This window comes from Dasypus novemcinctus, chromosome 13 (assembly GCF_030445035.2).
Source record: "Dasypus novemcinctus isolate mDasNov1 chromosome 13, mDasNov1.1.hap2, whole genome shotgun sequence".
Lineage (NCBI taxonomy): Eukaryota > Metazoa > Chordata > Mammalia > Cingulata > Dasypodidae > Dasypus > Dasypus novemcinctus.
The window spans coordinates 90,309,259-90,328,397 of NC_080685.1; the positions used below are offsets into that span (position 1 = coordinate 90,309,259).

Genomic DNA, 19,139 nt, shown 5'->3' on the forward strand with positions numbered 1-19,139 from the left:
AGGCTGCACTTTGTTTTGTGCTGGGCGGCTCTCCTTACGGGCACACTCCTTGTGTGTGGGGTTCCCCTACATGGGGACACCCCTGCGTGGCAGGGCACTCCTTGTGCGCATCAGCACTGTGCATGGGCCAGCTCCACATGGGTCAAGGAGGCCCAGGGTTTGAACCGCGAACCTCCCATGTGGTAGACGGACGCCCTAACCATTGGGCCAAGTCCGCTTCCCTTGATTAAACATTTAGAGAACTAGGAGTAGAAGGAAACTTCCTCAACATATATAAAAAACACACCACCAACATCCTATTCAATGGTGAAAGTCTGAAATCTTTCTCTCTAGATCAGGAACAATATGCTGTCACCAAGATTATTCAGCATTGTGCTAGAATTTCTAGGCAGAGCAATTAGGCACAAAAGATAAATAAAAAACATCCAAATTGGAAAAGAAGAAATGAATCATTCCCTATGTGTAGGTAAGATGATCATACATCTAGAAAATCCCGAAATATCCATAACAAAGCCGTTATGTGGGGTGAAGTGGTGGGGTACAAGATCAGTGTGCAAAAATCAGTACTGTTTCTATACACTAGTCATAAAAATGTAAAAAGGAAATCAAGAAAAAATGCCATTTACAATAGAAACCAAATCAACTAAATATCTGTGAGAATTAACCATGGATGTAAAAGACTTATACACAGGAAAACTGTAAGACATTGCCGAAAGAAAATAATGAAGACCTAAATAATTGGAAGGGAATTCCATGTACCTGGGTTGGAAGACTAAATATTAAGATATCAATTCTACCCACAGAAATTTACAGATTCTACATAAGCCCAATAAAAATTCCAAAAGCCTTAAAAATTTTTATGCATCAAAAGACTTCATCATGAAAGTAAAAGCCCATAGAGAAAGAAGAAAAGGAAAAACACAATCTACAGAATGGGAGAAAATATTTGGAAACCACGTAATGCTAAGGATTTAATATATAGAATATAAAAGGAAATCCTACAGCTGAAAAACAAAAAGACCAACAACTCAATTAAAAATAGGCAAAAGACTTGAGTAGACATCTCTCCAAAGAAGATGTACAAATGGCCAATAAGCATATTAAAAGATGCTCAACAACATTAAGTCATTGGGTAAACACGAATCAAAACCACAATGAGATATCATTTCATAACCTGTAGAATGGCTACTACTAAAAATAATGAAAGAATATTTTTTAAAAAAGAACAAATAAAAGGAAAAATATAAAATAAGAAGTGTTGGAGAGGATGTAGAAAAATAGGAACATTTGTTCATTGTCAGAGGGAATGTAAAATGATACAGCTGCTGTGGATAAGTCTGGCAGTTCCTTGGAAAGTTAAGTGTAGAATTACTATATGGCCCAGCAATTCCACTTCTAGATTTGTATCAAAAAGAATTGAACAGATATTTGCACACCGGTCCATGGTGGCCTTATTCACAATTGTCAAAAGACGGAAACAACCCAAATGTCTATCAACAGATAAAGAGGTGAACAAAATGTGGTCTACATGTTCGATGGATTACCAGCCCTAAAAAGGAATGGAGTCCTGCATGTGACAACATGGGTGAACCTTGATGACATCATCTTGAGTGAAATAAGCCAGACACAAAAGGACAAATACTGTAGTGCCAGAAACTAGAATACAGGGTACCAGGGCCAGGGTAGGTTTGGGAATGGGGAATTAAGTCATAATTGGTACAGGGTGTCTGTGGGGGGTAATGGATGGCAGTGATGGTACACAACATTGTGGATGTCACTAACACCACCGAATTATATATTTGAATATGGATAAAAGGGGACATTTTAGGTTGATAATAAGTTACTATTAATAGAATAAAAATGTTTAAAAGTCTGTAGGGGCCATGGACTTGGCCCAGTGGTCAGGGCATCCATCTACCAAATGGGAGGTCCGCGGTTCAAACCCCAGGCCTCCTGACCCGTGTGGAGCTGGCCCATGCGCAGTGCTGATGCGCACAAGGAGTGCCCTGCCACGCAGGGGTGTCCCCCGCATAGGGGAGCCCCACGCGCAAGGAGCGCGCCCCATAAGGAGAGCCGCCCAGTGCGAAAGAAAGTGCAGCCTGCCTAGGAATGGTGCTGCACACACGGAGAGCTGACACAACAAGATGATGCAACCAAAAGAAACACAGATTCCTGTGCTGCTGACAACAACAGAAGTGGACAAAGAAGACACAGCAAATAGACACAGAGAACAGACAACCGGGGTGGCGGGGGGAAGGGGAGAGAAATAAATAAATTTTTAAAAAAAGTCTGTAGAAATGTACAATACAAACAATGAACCCTAATGTAATCTAAGGACTATGGTTAAGAATATAATTATAGGGAAGCGGATTTGGCTCAATGGATAGAGCATCCGCCTACCACATGGGAGGTCCAGGGTTCAAACCCAGGGTCTCCTGACCCATGTGATGAGCTGGCTTACATGCAGCGCTGATGTGCACAAGGAGTACCGTGCCACGCAGGGGTGTCCCCCACATAGGGGAGCCCCACACGAAAGGAGTGCGCCCCGTAAGGAGAGCTGCCCAGCATGATAAAAGTGTGGCCTGCCCAGGAGTGGCATCGCACACACAGAGAGCTGATGCAGCAAGGTGATGCAATAAAAAGAGACACAGATTCCCAGTGCCGCTGACAAGAATACAAGTGGACACAGAAGAACACACAGCAAATGGACACAGAGCAGACTACTGGTCGGGGGAAGTGGGGAAAGGGAGAGAAATAAATTTTTTAAAAAATATATAATATGGTTTCATCAATTGTAGTGTTAATAATAGAGAAAACTGTATGGGGTGGGTATATAGAAGCTCTGTATTTTCTGTGTGTTTTTTTCTCTGAACTTTACTCCTTAAAAATATTCTTTATTCCCATCATTCTTCTTTTGTTGATGGAGGCCATTCGTTGTCTCTGTACTCCTCTCTTCCCTTAAGCTCCTCCCCATAAAATATTTTGTGTGTTTTTAAATCACAAGCCCATAAAATATTTTACTGCCCAGCCTCCTTTCTGTATGCTCAATCTCTACCAGTCCCAGTTTCCATCAGTCAGTCTCAAGGTCTTCTTCAGGTTTGTTTGCTTACTCTCTCTTTTTCTTCCTACCCCATTCACTCTTTTCCACCCTGAGCCTTGCCATTACTGCGTCTTTCAGGAGTCACCTGCTCACCCCCTGACTGGTCCCAGTTTGGACACAGTCCCTGGCTCAGAGAATTCTGGTGGTTCTCCATCATTGGTTACGTGAATTCTCCAGCCTGCCAGAAGGATAATAGCTAGTAACAGTGTTTACTTATAGAGAGTGCTGAAGGGTTCATTAACTTCATCTGTATTACTTGCGTGTCCTACTGCGAGATCTTATTCTGTGTTACTTCTAATTTTTTAAAAAAAATCTCTAACCTGGCAGTCAAAGCTTTCCACAGACTCTCCTCTCCATCCACACCGGTGTCCTGTCTGCTCTCGTGATCAGCCTTGAATTATTGCTCAATCCTCAGCCCAGTATAAGGTGAACTTTAGCCTTTGCCTCCTGCCTTACCTAATTTGTACCCTCTGCGATCTTTCAAGACATCACGCCTTCCAGTCTCCTTCCTTCACACTCCGAGGCACCAGTGCTGCTGTCCAGGGCTCTGACTTCGCCCACATCTGCCTTTCGCTGTCATTCAGCTCTGCTCTTCCGGCACTGCCTCACAGAAGACTGAGCATCCATTCTTGCCTTCTTTATTCATTCACACCCTGATTTTTGCTGATGACACTGAATGTGGCTGGAGTGACTGCAGCAGTGGGCAGGAAGGATTTCAGCTTACAAAGGGCTTTAAGATGTGATCTTCAGAAATGCCTTGTTTACAAATACCTAAACTATTTATTTGGCTTTTAGGTGTTTACTTCCTGGCAATCTCTGGTATTGTAACCTTTAGACGTGACTTACTATTTCCTATTAATCTTATTCCCTTAACAAGATCATAAACCTCACAAAAGACAGGATCATATCTAATTTATTTGTGTTTACCCCCCACAAATATTTATCTCTCTGAGTACATCTTTGTTGGTTTGATTTGAATCCCATTTCCTTATATTTTCTTTGTCGCCACATTTTCAAATCAGTACTCGCAGACTTCCTCATGTTTTTTAAAGAACTGAGACTTCACATTTGAATTTGAGCATCGATGTTTCCAACTCTCTTTATGTAAATGGCCCCTCTAGCCCCATAACCACCTTCTTGGAGACAAGGACTTCCGTCTCAGGAGCCTTCTGCCGGTAGGAGGTCGAGAATGAAGGCAATTGGGCCCACAAATTGGATAGGTCCCCGGGAAATGGGCCCAACCTGTTGGTTTCCTGAGGTCATTTTGTTTAGAAGCTTCTGAGCTGCAAACAGCTCCATCCCCTGTCTGGCCTGGAGGAGACAGTATGGTGTGAGCCAAAAGGAACAAAACGGAGAAGAAACCAAGGTTGGGATAATCAGAGAAGCCGAATGCAGAGAATTGAGGTGCACAGCCAGAAGTTGCAGCAAAATTGGGGGCAGGGAGGCATTGCAGGCCCCACCCATGATTGCTCCTATTGGGCTTAGTAATTGTGCTCTGAGAAGCATTTAGACTGGCATTTAGATGGGCCTAGAATGTGAATTCTTGCAGGGGAGGCAGCCAGCACAATCCTGCTTTGTTCCAGTTCTTTGAGGGCTAAGGAAATAATTTTTTAAACAATAACCCTTCTTCCTGAGTTGTCACTTGTTTGTTTGCTTCAAGGATTGCTCAATAACTCTTTGGTCTCTTTTATTCATTTTGTTTGTTTGTAGTTATTGTTGTTATTTTAACTCTGTGCTCTTAACAAGTAGGAATTGGTGGAAGGGAAGGTTTGGGGTAAATGGCAATCTGGTGGTATATTAATTGTGTCATTCTACATATGTTTTACACCCATAAGGGGTCACAGACCGGCGTCTCTTCTTCATTTATCCCTCAGTCCTCTATTCAACAAACGCTTCGCAGACCTTTTAGGTGTGTGTATCTAGGGTCGTTCTAACTATTAGGAATAGAAAAGAAGAAAGACATGGTTCTTACCTCAAGAATCTATAGTTCCATGATATAATAATAAAATATACAATAGTAATAATAGCCACTGACATCATTTATTGAATCCCTTTTACTTGGACCAGAGCCAGTCTAGAGGTAATAGAGATACTGCTCAATTAATCAGCAAGCATTTCTTGAGTGTCTCTCATCTGGGCACTGTGCTGGGGGCTGGGAATCAGGCCGAGAGCTGCCAGAGAGCTGGCGTTTGGCAGGAAAGACAGCATTAAAGAAGTACTTGCAAGTGGGAAAGGGAGCTTTGCCACTCTCCAGGGGCACCTCCAGCAGCGCCGGCTCACCTGGAGCATCTAGTGCAGCACTCAGGTGTGCTGAATCAGAACCTACTGCAGACTGACAAGGTCACAGGTGGTTCATTTGTATGCACACTGAAATTTGGGAAGCACTGGCCAGCAGTCATGGTTTAGGTTGGTCTAGGCTGGGAGATCAAAGGAAGCTTTTCCAACAAAGTGACTTGTAAGCTGAAATAGGATGGATGAGTGGGAGAGTGGGGAGGTAGCCAGGAACGAAGGGGATGGTGGAGGGTGGGGTGGAGTGAGTTCTTGGCTGCAGGAGCAGCTTGTGGGCAGGCCGGGGCTATGGAGTCCAGTGTGCTGGCAGTGCAGAGGGGTAGGCAGGGGCTGGGGGGAGCACCCTGGAAACCAGGGTAAAGGATGTAGATTTTATCCTAAGACAACCTGAAGATATTGTGTACAGCTTTGGGCCTTAAAAAAAAAAATCTCAGTGATACAGAGAATGGATAAAAAGGAAGTATTATCCCAAATTTATGGATGAGAAAACCAAAGTTCAGATAGGTTGAGTAATTGGCCCAAGGTCACATAGCTACTAACTCACTGGTAAACTAGTAAGAGCTAGATTTACATCCAGGTCCCCAATTCCAAAATCCATTTTCTGAAGCACCATATAATTTTGTTCTCATGGGTCATTAAGAAGACAAAATATACACATAATTTTATGCATCTCTTTTATTATTTAGGATTTAAAGACTCTCACAGTAAAATGGGTTAAATTAAACAGGATGATTAAAACTGGAAACAAACAATGAAACCCATGAACTGGGAGGAGGAGATAGTTCCATTTGAGCACAGTTTTTTTCCTCTAGTTTCTTAGGAGCTGTGGTATAGAAACAGACACTGTAAGTAGATAGCTCTTGTTATCTGAAAAAATAATGTAGATTTCTTGCTGAGGAAGAACGTTTCTCTGCCCGACCATTACACTGTAAGAGGAAGCACGAAATGGTTAACTGCGAAGGCAGAGCGCTGTGATTAAAACAGGGTTGCTTCCGTCCCTTGTGCTATTTGGCTGAGCGAGCCCTTGTATCTTTTCTTTCTCAGCTCACGATGTGGGCCAGAAGGCAGGAGAGAGGGGCAAGGAGGGAGGGGAGAGACAAAGCAGAGCCTTGTGTCCTCCACATCTCAGGCAAGATAGGTGAAACTTGGGCACCGGCGCCAGCTCAGACAGATGAGCTGAGCTGCTGGACCTCCTCCCAGAAGACTCCACGGGCTCCCTCTGGCTGGCGGATTCCTGTGCCTCAAATTGGCCAACCCCGCACACTGCCGGGAAGGAAGGGAAGGAGACCCCTGTCCTTGGTGCTGGAGGATGCTCGAGGAGGAGCTGTGTGCCCTGGCCCCCGGGAAATTCTGCAGCTGTTAGGAGGGTCTGATCTTCAACCTTGGGGAGCTTCCAGTCTGATGGGAGAGGCACAGCCTCTGCCTTCAAACAACTCCAAGAGTGACGGGGGAGATGCAGCTCTTGCCTTCATGAGGTCCAGACTGAAGGGGAGAAACCGACCTGCCCTAGGGAGCTTCCAGGCTGATTGGAGAGACAAAAAGCTCAGACCAGACCCAGGAGAATACAGAAGAGCACAATTGCCAAAGTTACCAAAGCTATTTAAAAAATGACAGCACCCCTGGCGCCACACTGCCGTGAGAGGACTTTGGAACACACCAGTTTACTTCTTGTCATTTCTTGGCCAGCTGCAAAAGCAGGAAGAACTCACTGCATCTGCAAAATCAGAAGCCAATGAAGACAGGACTCACTCCTTTTGAGTGAGTTGGTTTCTGTCTCTCAGGGGTTATTTTAAGGGGGAATAAGTTGCTACTCATTGTCCTGGTAGGAAGGAAGGAGAAACTCCTGAGGCTAAAGAAAGGTAGCTGGGAAACACTCAGACGTACTTTCTCTCCTCCTCTCTCATCTAAACCCCAAATTCATACACAGTTCACACTCCGCTGCAATGCCAAGGCTGGTGGCAAAAGTAAGTGATACAATTTCCAGTGTCTGCCTTGGGAGAGCAGCTGTGCCTTCCAGCTGATGTTCCAGAGAACTGTTTAGCATACGGTATATTTGTCTGTCCTTTCTCTCCAGCATCACCCCAGGAGACTGTGACTGCTGATGTGGGGGCAAGAAAGAAGGAGAACTTGAGGCCGACTGAAAGGGGCATTGGAATAATCAGGAAGTTCTTGCTTTTCTTCTACAAATGACTCACATGTCTCCTTGAGCGAGTTCTCCTTCATTCCTTTATTCTGCTACCACGGTGTCCCTTTCCCCATTAGTATTAAACTAAGGCAGCATGGCAGACAGGAAAGACCGGATCATCTGAAATCATGAGACCTGTGTTCAAGTCCTAGCTCTCCTGCTCCGAGCTGTATGACCTTGGGTAAGGGATTCTATTTTTTTCCTCAGATAAGGGATTTTTTAAAGTAATTTGAGCCTCAGTTTTCTAATCTGTAAAATAGGAATGATGATCATTCCTAGCACACTGGTGGCTCTGATGATCAGTTATAGTGAATATTGAAATATGCCTGCTTTGATTGGAGAGCCTAAATAGTAGAAACAGCTAATTCATGGTCAATACTGTGCTAGGGCTGAGGGTGATAAAGGATAAATGGAAAACCAGGTCTTGTGCCTCAGAGAACTCAGAGCCTAGTGGGAGAAATAAGATTAAGAATCATGACAGTAACACACAACGTTAACTGATACATTTCAGACTCCAAGTGTTTGGGAAGATCAAAGGAATCAGGGAAGTCTGCATGGAGAGAGCATGTTGTAGTAAAGCTACAAGTGTAAATGTATTAATTTATTCAACAAATATTTATTGACTGTCTTTTATGGGCTGAGCACTATTCTATATGTTGGGAATACAGCCAGTAAATGAAGCTGATTACATTTGAATGAGAAGAGATAAACAATAAATAAGGAAAACAAGGAAAATATATGGTACATTAGATGGTTATAAGTGCTAGAGGAAAGAAATTAGGAGGGGGATGCAGGGAGTGTTGAGAGAGATGGTTTGCAGTTTTAGGTAGCATGGCCAGGGGACACTTGCACAAAGACCTAATGGAGAAAAGTAAGATTGTTGGCAAGAATGGTGGCTTGGACCAAGAGTGGAAGAATAGAGAAATTGAGAAGAAAACAGATTCCTTTTTGAGATAGAGGCAGTAATATTTGCTGATGGTTCAGGGGCAAGGTACGAGAAGGAATCAGAGATGACCCTAAGGTTTGGCATACCTGGAAGAAGTGCTGTCATTAACTGAAATGGGAAAGGCTGTGTGTGGTATGGTAGGATGAGAACAGGAGCATACTAATTCTGATGTGCCTACTAGAAACACGATCGGAGATACCAAGTAGGCAGTTGGCTATGTGGGTCTGGGAGTTTTCAACATAGGGATGGTATTTAATGGAATGAAACTCAATGAGATCTCCAAGGCAGAGAGTGAGTGTAGAAAAGAGGAGATCCTAGGACAGAGCCCTGGGACACTCCAGCATTAGCAGTTGGAGAAACCAACATAGGAGATTGAAAAGGAACAGCAACAAGGAAGGAAGAGAACCAGGAGATTGTGGTATTCCAGCTGCCAAGTGAAAAAAGTGTTTCAAGGAGGCTGGAGTGATCATTTGTGTTAGATATAGTAGGATGAGAACTAAGAATTTACCGTTGGATTTACCACTGTGAGGTCATTGGTGATCTTGATAAAACCAGTTTGGGTTGAGTTGTGTGTGTGTGTGGGGGGGAATCTTGATTAGAACAGGTTTAAAAGAGGTTTGCAGAGAAGAGAAATTGCGATCATTAATATAGGCAACTCTCATAAGGGATTTTCCTGTAAAGGGAAGAGAAATAGGGCACTAGGACAGAGTGGGAGCAAGAGAAGGCGTGTGTGTGTGTGTGTGAGTGTGTGTAACATATAGATGATATAAAATTTCCCATTTAACCACTTTCTTGTATACTGGTCAGTGGTATTGATCACATTCACAATGTTGTGCCACCATCACCATCATCCATTACCAGAACTTTTCCATCACTCCAAACAGAAACGGTATCCATTATGCATTAAATATTCATCCCCCCTCCTATATGACCCTGGTAATTTGTAATTCCCTTTCTGTCTCTTTCAATTTGCATGTTTTAGTTATTTCATTTAAGTGAAATCATATAATATCTGTCCTTTTGTGTCTGGCTTATTTCACTGAGCATAATGCTTTCGGGGTTCACTCATGCTGTAGCATTATCTGAGTGTCACTCCTTTTTAATCGCTGAATAAAATTCCATTGTATGTGTATAGAACATGTTGTTTATTAATACATCTGTCAATGGGCCAGTGTCTTGATCCCACCCTTTGGCTATTGTGAATATTGCTGCTGTGAGCATTGGTTTACAAATATCTGTTCAAGTCCCTTCTTTCAATTCTTTTGGGTATACACCTAGAAGTGGGGTTGCTTGGTCATGCGGTAGTCCTATGTGCTATCTCATTGTGGTTTTGATTTGCACTTTCCTAAATGGCTATGATGTTTAACATCATTTCATGTTCTTTGCCCATTTTTAAAATTGTGTTGTTTGTCTTTCTGTTGTTGGCTTATAAGAATTCTTTATATATTCTGGATATTAAATCCATATAATATATAGGATTTCCAAATATTTTCTCCCATTTTGTAGATTATCTTTTTACTTTTTTTTTTTTTTCTTTTCTGTACCAGGAGCTGGGGATTGAACCCAGGATCTCGTATGTGGGAAGCCAGCACCCAACCACTGAGACTCTTCAGTCTCCCTAAGTTGGATTCCTTGCCCATTTTGCTTGTTGTTTTTTGTTTGTTTTGTTTTTCAGGAGGCACTGGGAAGCATGCCCAGGACTTCCCATGTTGGAGGTGGGCACTCAACCACTTGAGTTATATCTGCTCCCTTTACTTCCTTGATAATGTCCTTTGATGCACAAAAGTTTTTAACTTTGATGAAGTCTATTTTTTCTTTGTTGCTTGTGCTTTTAGTGTAGGCTGAGAATCAATTGCCTAATACATGGTCCTGAAGACATTTCAATATGTTTTCTTCTGAGAGTTTTATAGAATTCATACTTATATTTAGGCCATTGATACCTTTCGAATTAATTTTTTAGTATGTTGTGAGGTGGGGCTCACTCTTTTGTGTACGGATATCTAGTTTTTCCAATACCATTTGTTGAAGAGACACTTCTTTCCCCATTGAGCAGACCTGGCAGCCTTGTCAAAAATCAGTTGACCATAAATGAATGGGTTTATTTCTGAACTCTCAGTTCTATTCCACTGATTTAGAAGAAGTCTTTTTAAAGTTAGGCTAAATAGCATGTTTGTAAGCAAATGGGAAAGACCCATAAAGAAGGGAAATTTGATGTGGCAGGAAAAAGGGAAGAAATTGCTGGAGCATTGTCTCTGAGTTGGCAAGTGAGATGAAATCTAGTGCACAAACAGTTCATCCACAATAGAACAGGAGAGATGGTAGAATGTGCAAGCACAAATGCAGGAAGGTGCAGGAAAAAATACAGGAGGGTGGGTAGATGTGGTGATGGCCCTTGGGGAGGTTTTCTTTTGATTGTTTCTGTTTTCTCAAAAAATAAACAGGGCCACTAGCCAAGAGTAAATGAATGGGGAACCCCAGGTTCTTTAAAAAATAAAGTTTAAGGGGGAAAAAAGAGAGGTGAAATGGGAACTTATAGATTAAATGAGACTTAGTGCATTATCAGCTAATGAGAGGACCTTATTTGGATTCTGATTCAAACAAACATGAAAAAGTTAAGACATTTATGAAACATTCGGGAATTTGGACACCTAATGAATATTTGTTAATATTAAGAAATTATTGCTAATTTCAGAGGATCAGGATGGTCTTTGCTTCACAGTGATTTTGGGACTAGTTTAGCTGATTTCTCAGGCAATCCATCTTTTGACCAAGTTTAATACTCTATTCCAGGAATTTTAAATTGTTTATTTTGTTTCATGAGCAAAAATATATCTGTATCTCTATTTTTCTCTCTCTATTCATCTTACCATCCCTATCTGTCTGTCTGTCTGTCTAATCTATCTTTCAGTCACCCACCTGTCTAAGGTGGGGAGAAACGGAAGTGGCTCCAATTGCCCCACCTCCCATCCTCCTATCCCTGCATCTAATGTGTGAGTGTGGGAGCGTAATCTTGGTCTGAGTGTTCTTTCCTCAGTGTGTATGTGGCTGGGACAGATGTGATACTAATTCCTCTCTTGAATAATGGCTGGCTTGCTTTGGATCCCCATTTTCACTTGCTAGCTTTTTCTATTGAGGAAGTCATTGTGGTCCAGTTGGAAATCAAAAGCATCTTGTAAAGAACAAGGTATTTGTCATACCCCTGATTATGGTTCAGCCTTTGTAGACTATTTCCCTTAGCCCCTCCTGTCCGTCAGCTCATGCTCTATCCCAAGGCTGTTCCAGCAGCAGCAGAGCTCATCTTTCATTGGGTCATGACTTCCTAGTTCCTGGTCACAGGACTGAGGGTCTGGTTGCCATGGTTTATCTACTTCATCTTCCTTAGGAAAAGATCTTTCGTAAGTCAAAACATTTCTCTGGCCAGGACATGCTTACTAGTACAAATTTGTCTCTAGTTCATGATATATGTTAAAACCAAATTGAACATATAAACTAAGTGTAGTTGGTATGGTTTTTATATGTCTTTTTCCCTTGGGAATAATCATTTCTTTATCTCAGAAGATAAGCACAAAGAACATTTTTAAAGAAACCTCATGTCTAGTTTTCTCATCTTTATATCTTCTACAGGGTCTTTCACAAAATAGCAGTTTGAATGTTGTATTGCAGTGAAGTAAGTTTCAGCATGGCATAAAAATAGTATGGGCTTTGGGGACACTCAGTTTGAGTTTTGTCTCTGGTACTCACCAGCTGTGAAACCTTGAACAAGTTATTTAAAATCACTACACTTCAGATTCCTAATGTGAAAAAACTAGATATTAAAGTCTTCCTTATAATAATATTACAAGAATTAAAATGGATGGGTAAGTGTAACTACCTGGCATCATGCCAGCATATAGTAGGAATGGATCTGTTCTTACTTTTCCCTTATTGCTGCTTTATTTAGCCTATTTATGTTTTTATATTTAACATGGGTGTCTAGAGTCAGCATATAGTTGGCTCTTGCTTACTTATCCAATTTATATTTTTTGCTTTTTAACTGGGGCATTTAGAGCATCTATACATATAATAATTAATATGGATTTAAATTTGTCTCTCATTGCACTTCTCCTCGTTGTGTCTCTTCGTGCATCATCTTGTTGCATCAGTTCGCCACACCAGCCTGTCTTATCAGCTCACTGTCTTGCTTGTCTTTTTTAGGAGGACTGGGAACCAAACCTGGGACCTCCCATGTGGTAGGCATGCACCCAACTGCTTGAGCCGCATCTGCTTCCCCTCATTTCCTTTTTCTACTTTTCTGTTTGCTTTTGCATTAATTTAGTATCTTTATGGTTCAGTTTCATTTCTGTTATTAGCTTATCAGTTGTACATCTTTTAAAAACAATTTGGTTTGTGGCTGCCCCAGGGTTTATAATATATATCTTTAACGTCTACCTTCAAATAATATTAAACTAGTTGATGTGTATTACATATAAGTGTTATAACATTATACTTCCATTTCTTCCTTTCCATCCTTTATGCTATTGTTGTCATGCATTTTACTTTTACTTATGTTATCCTGACAATACATTGTTTAATTTCTTTAGACAGTCAATTCTCTTTTAGAATGATTAATGATAAGAAAAATATCTTTTGTACAATCTTTCATTTCTGTTTCCAAAGTTTTTTTTATTTTTTTATGAATAGCAAGTCTCTGATATATTACTTTTGCTTGAGACCTTCTTTTTTAATTTCTCATAGCCCACATCTGCTAACAGTGAATTCTTTCTCTCTTATGTTTCTGACACTTCCATCATACTTATGTTAAACCATGTCATATTGCTCCACATCTCTTGGATGCTTTGACTTTTTTTCCTCTGTTTCTCTCTGTATTTCAGTTGGATAGTTTCTCTTGATCTATCTTCACATTTACTGATTCATTCTCCAGCTATACAAAATCTCCTGAAAAGCCCAATGAAGACATTCTTCATTTCTATTATCATGGGATGTTGGTTTTTGTTTTTGTTTTTTTTCATTTCTAGCATTTGCTTTTTATAGCCTCTCTCTCTCTCTGCTGAATTTTTTTCATCTTTTTATGCATATTGCCTACCTTTTCCACTAGATCTTTATCACATCAATCATAATTGTATTAAAGTCCCTGTTTAATAGTTCCAACATTTGGGTCATCACTGAGTCTGGTTGATTGCTTTATTTCCTGAAAATTGCCCTTTTCTTGCTTTTTTGTATGTCTTTTAGTTTTTACGTGAATGGTTGACATCATGAGTAGGCCATTAGAGACTGAATTTAACAGTGTTAATGCCTGGAAATAGGCAAGCAACTTCTCTTAGTCCATTAGTCTGGGGACTTGATTCAGTGTAGTTACTAGTTGATCTGGGTTTGGGTTTTGTTGTTACTATGTTTAGCTTCAGTGCACCACTGGCTTCAAATACCTTTAGGGTTTCCTTATGCTTTGTGTGGGGGCTGCAGCATCAGAAGGTTTTCATCATGTTCCTGTTCCACCTTCAGCTTGCAACATTCCCTGTGCACCTGTACTCAGAGAGAGTCTCCCCCCACCCCCATGATACGTTGCTCTTGTTTATTACTAGTGCTTGCTAGGCTGGGGGAGGGGGTGGTGGGATGGAGTTAGGTTGGTTTTCTTTTGTCTTGCTCCAGCCTCAGCCTTAGGTAGACCCTCAATGTATAGATTGCAGCATGGCACATTTCATTGATCCTGCCTCTCGTACCTGTGACAGTCAAACTACCTCGTGTCTACAATAGATCTTTGTAGGACAATTCCTTGCTCCTCCCCTAGCCCTGGACCCAGGACATTTGCTGCCTCACCCCCAGGGAAGATGTTTTTTTCCTTATATCCTTCTCCCATCTGCAAAGGGTCTTCACTTGTGCCCTTGGAACAAGTGCGTTTCAGCTCCTCCCCCAGAGAGTTAAGACTTTTGCATCTAATGAGAAAAGGGTTTGGACAGGGGTGTGGGGTTTTGTGCCTTCCCTGGACGTCAGTACCGAGGAATCAGTGCTCTCTGACCTCCTGCCCTCCCACCAAGCCTCCTTGTGAGCATTCAGAGGAAGTCTAGGGAAAAGAACCCACAAGTGTGTGCACACTCTCCTTCGGTCTGGGCTTCCAGTATTCTCTACTGTCATGCTAGCCCATACTTAGCCTTTAACTCTTTGCTAAAAAATTCTCTTCCAAGAATTTTTAATTTTAGATTTTTTTCCTAAAAAAAACAGCCAGTGCCTGTTCCTCCTATGCAGTGCACAGGTGAGCCAGTTCATGCATCTTCCTTCTTGGAGGAGACTTTCTCATTGGAATTCAAACTACTTGGTTGCTGTACAACCTTAGCTCTCTGATGAGTTCAAAAGTTATCATTTTGTATTTTTTCCAGTTTTTCATCATTTTTAGGGTGGGAGCAAACTCTTCTTGGTTTTCTCCATACTTTGGAACTCTTCTAATAAGTGTTTTGATGAACAGAAATTCCTTAAGTTTACTTAGGTTCACTTTCTTAAATTCATTTTTTATAAATGAAAGTTCAGTAATAAAGCAAAATGTACCTTTCTGTGCCTTGTTCAAGAAATCTTTCCCTATTAAAGGTCTAAAAGATATATATCTATATTTTCTGCTGATTTCTTTATTTTTAAATTTAATTTATTTTATTTATTTATTTATTTTTCAGTTACCAGGGCTGGGGATTGAACCCAGGACCTTGTATGTGGGAATGTGGCAATCAACCACTGAGCCACATCAGCTGCCCTGAGTTGGGTTTTTTGTCTGCTTGTTTGTTGTTTGTTTGTTTTGTTTTTAGGAGGCACCAGGGAACAAACTGGGATCTTCCATGTGGGAAGCAGGCACTCAACTACTTGAGCCATATCTGTTCCCCTCTACTGATTTTTAAGGTTCTGTTTTTAATTTTCTAAGTCCTCAATCCATGTAGAGCTGATTTTTGTATATGGGATGAGAGATTCAATTTTATCTTCTTCCATATGGATAACCAATTTTTCCAGCTTGATTTATTAAACATTATTCCTTTCCTTACTGATTCTATCTCTATCAACCAAAATTTCATACTTTCCTGGGTCTGTTTCTTTATTCTATTTTATTTATCCATTTGTTGATTCCTACACTATCTTAATTATTAAAGCTTCATAATTACTCCTGCTCTCTGGTAAAACAAGTTCTACCTCCATGCTCTTTTTTTTAAAAGCAGTTCCTAGTTTATCTTGGCCTTTTATCCTTCCACATATATTTTAGAATCATCTTGTCAAGTCCCATAAAAAAGTAAGTTGGGATATTTAAATCAAATTTATAGCTCTGATTGGGGAGAATTGACAATTTTAACATGTTAAATCTTTCGATTCATATTCATGCTATATATCTTCATTTATTTAGGCCTTCTTAGAAATCTGTTCATTAAATTGTATGATTTTTCTATAGCTGTCTTGAACATTTTTAGTTAAGCTTATTCCTAAATGTTTGTTATTCCCTAATACTACTTCTAATAAGTTCTTATTTTAATTATTTTCTAATTCTGCTAATACATACATTACACACACAATGGAATTTTGTTTATTAATCTATCTGGCCATTTTTTAATGTAATCATATTTTACCATTATATCTAATCCTATATCTGTATCAGGGTAGTTACAAAAATAGTTATGTAATATGCACATAACTACAATTTCTTTACTCTTTACAATTATTCCTCTAACCTCTTTATCTGTTTCATTATACTGGCTAGAACCTCCAATACAAGGCTAATGAAACAGATCTTTAAAAATCAGTTTCAGAAGAGAAAAATACATGTGTTTTTAAATGCAGAGTTTCAAAATTGGGATGAAGTGTCATTTCATTTCAATGTCCTAGAAGGAGTTGGTGATATATTTTAGTTTCACTGAAGAGAAGTTACTCTCCCCAAATATTAATACTTATTGAACTTTCCATTTCTTCATATTAATAGTTATTATGTGGTAATTAGAATAGAGAGGAGAGCTGGAAACTGAGGACCAGGTTAGTTTAGAGAATGGAGACATAGAAAGAGGAACATGGAAGGGGATGTGTGATCTTTTCCATGAATTGTAAATCTGTTCACTTTCTTTTCTTCACTGATGCCCAGTGCCTGGTGATCCCTGACTTGATAGATTTCACCTTGATCGTTGTCATCTTCTTTAACCCTTATGACACCACTCAGTCCTATGGAAAACTATACTGATGGATCTTTCCTTTCCTTCCCAAGCATTTTTCCCAATAGTATTTTAAAAAGAAATGTATGGAATTTACTGCATTCTTTCTTTTAAGTTAATTTATTAGCTATGTACTTCCTCCTCTGGACTGCAGGCTCTGGGGAGTGGGGCGCATATCATGATCTTGCATTTTTTGTACTTCCTGCATTACCTAAGCAAAATGCCCGACAGAATATGCTTAAGGAATGTTTATTGACCTCTTATACCAAGCTTCTGCCTTCTGGAAGCTTTAGACAGACTTGTCGATTTGGGGATGCAGATGGCAGAATTGAAGTGTTCTATAATAAACTTCAGACCAGAAAAAAAAAAAAAAGCATAAATAAAGTTACTTCCAATTCTGGTAATGGCAGACTGTTTTTTTTACAGGAACTTGTCAAGTTGATTTTTAAATTTAGATGGAAATGGAAAAGACCAAGAATTGCTACTGTTCTTGAATATGAACAATGGAGGATGAATTGTTCTACCAGATATCAGTGTTTATTATATCTCTATAGTAATTAAGACAGTGTGATAATACGGAAAGGTAGACAAATAGACCAGTGAAACTGAATAAAGAGCTCAGAAAAAGACCCACACTGGATGGATTTATGGTAAGATACCACAGGGAAAGGGAGGCCTTTCCAATAAATGGTGCTAGGACAGTTGCATATCCATATGGAAAAAATTAATTGGAACCTTACCTCACACCATACACAAAAATCAATTCCTGAAAGTTTATAAATTTAAAGGTGAAAAGTAAAAGAACAAGGCTTTTTATAAGATCATATCACAGAATATCTTCATGTTCTTGAGATTAGGAAGAGAATTTTTAAATAGGTCACAAAAAAAAAAAAACATAAGAAATTAGTAAATACAATTAAATTGATGTTATTAACTTTTCTTCATCAAGAGAGTAGAAAGACTATATAAAATGGGGAAATGTATTTTCAGTATGTGCAAACAATAAAATGTTCATATTCAGAATATACTGAAAACTCTTAAAATCAACAATAGAAAGAAAATCTAATAGAAAAGATGGCAAAATACTTGAACATACATTTTATTAAAAGGATATTCAAATGGAGAATAAACATTTGAAAGTGAAAATGAAAATGAAAAGTTGCTCAAACTTGCTAGTAACCAGAGAAATGCAAATTAACATCACAATGGAATACCACATCACCACCCTTACCAGATTGACAAAAATTAGAGAACCTGATAATTTCTAGTATTACTAAGGCTATGGAGTTAATACTGATAGAACATAATATGAAACAACATGGAAAACATTTTGGCATTATCTAGTAAAGTTGATGATATGCCTTTTCTGTAATCCACCAGTTCCATTCTTAGATTTGTATCCTAGAGAAGTGGATATACATATACACAAGGATTGCAAGACAAATGTTCATATCAGCATCATTCATAATATCCAAAAACTGGAAACAAATGTCTGTCAATGAGAGAGTGGATAATAAATTATGCAGTGGAAGTACTATGCAGCAATGAAAAGGAATGACCTACATGCAATAACATGGGTGAATCTTACAATAATAAAATTGAGCAAAAGAAGTCAGATGTACAGGTATAATGTGTTTCTAGTTATTTGAGTTTCAAAAACAGACAAAACAAAACTACTGATGGTAGTTCGGGATGGAACTCTAGGAAGTAAAACCTTAAAGCAAGGAAATGACTACCACAGAAAAAGACTAATGCTTCCATCTAGGGACAGGCAGGGGACTGTGATCAGGAAGGGACAAGGTGGGGCTGCCAGTGTGTACACACTTGGCCTGCATTTTTGCTTTGTCATAATTAAACTGTACACTTATGCACATTTCTCTATATAAGTTATATTTCACATTTGCAAAGATTTTAAAAAGTGAACCATTGTAGATAATGTGCAGATACATTTGGGAGTCAGGGAATAAGGCTAAACTCTGAGCTGAAGGGAGAAGGCAGTCCCCAGAGATGGAGGTCATTTGGAGAGTCTAGGTGGGCGTGAGGTGCCTGTTTGAAAGGGACTTTAAACTATGCACTGCTTAAGTCCCCTAGGCCTGAAGGTCCAGGGTCATTTCTGACAACCCTCTTTGCTGCCCCTTCTTGCAGAAGCTCAGTGCTGTCAGAACTCACACAATTTCTTCTTTTGGACTTTCACTTACCCACAGGGGTGGGCTAAGAGGTCGGTGGCTTGGGGTAAGAGAATGGCCCTACTGGTCATCTCTGACAGCACGGCCCCTCCACCAAGCTTGCACTGCAGTTGCAGCTTTGAGGCATCTTAACTAGCCCATGCCCACTTCAAGCCCTGTCCTAGAGGTATTCTGGGACCACCACAGCTTTTTTTTTTTTTTTTTTTTTTTTTAATTTATTTTTCTCCCCCCTCTCCCAGTTGTCTACTCTGTGTCCATTCACTGTGTG

General features: G+C 40.0%; 1 protein-coding gene across 25 annotated transcripts in view; it reads left to right on the forward strand.

Moving 5' to 3' along the window:
* Positions 1-19,139, forward strand: part of NFASC (neurofascin) — a 197,916-nt gene that overhangs the window by 62,898 nt on the left and 115,879 nt on the right. The gene's annotated exons all lie outside the window — the stretch shown is intronic.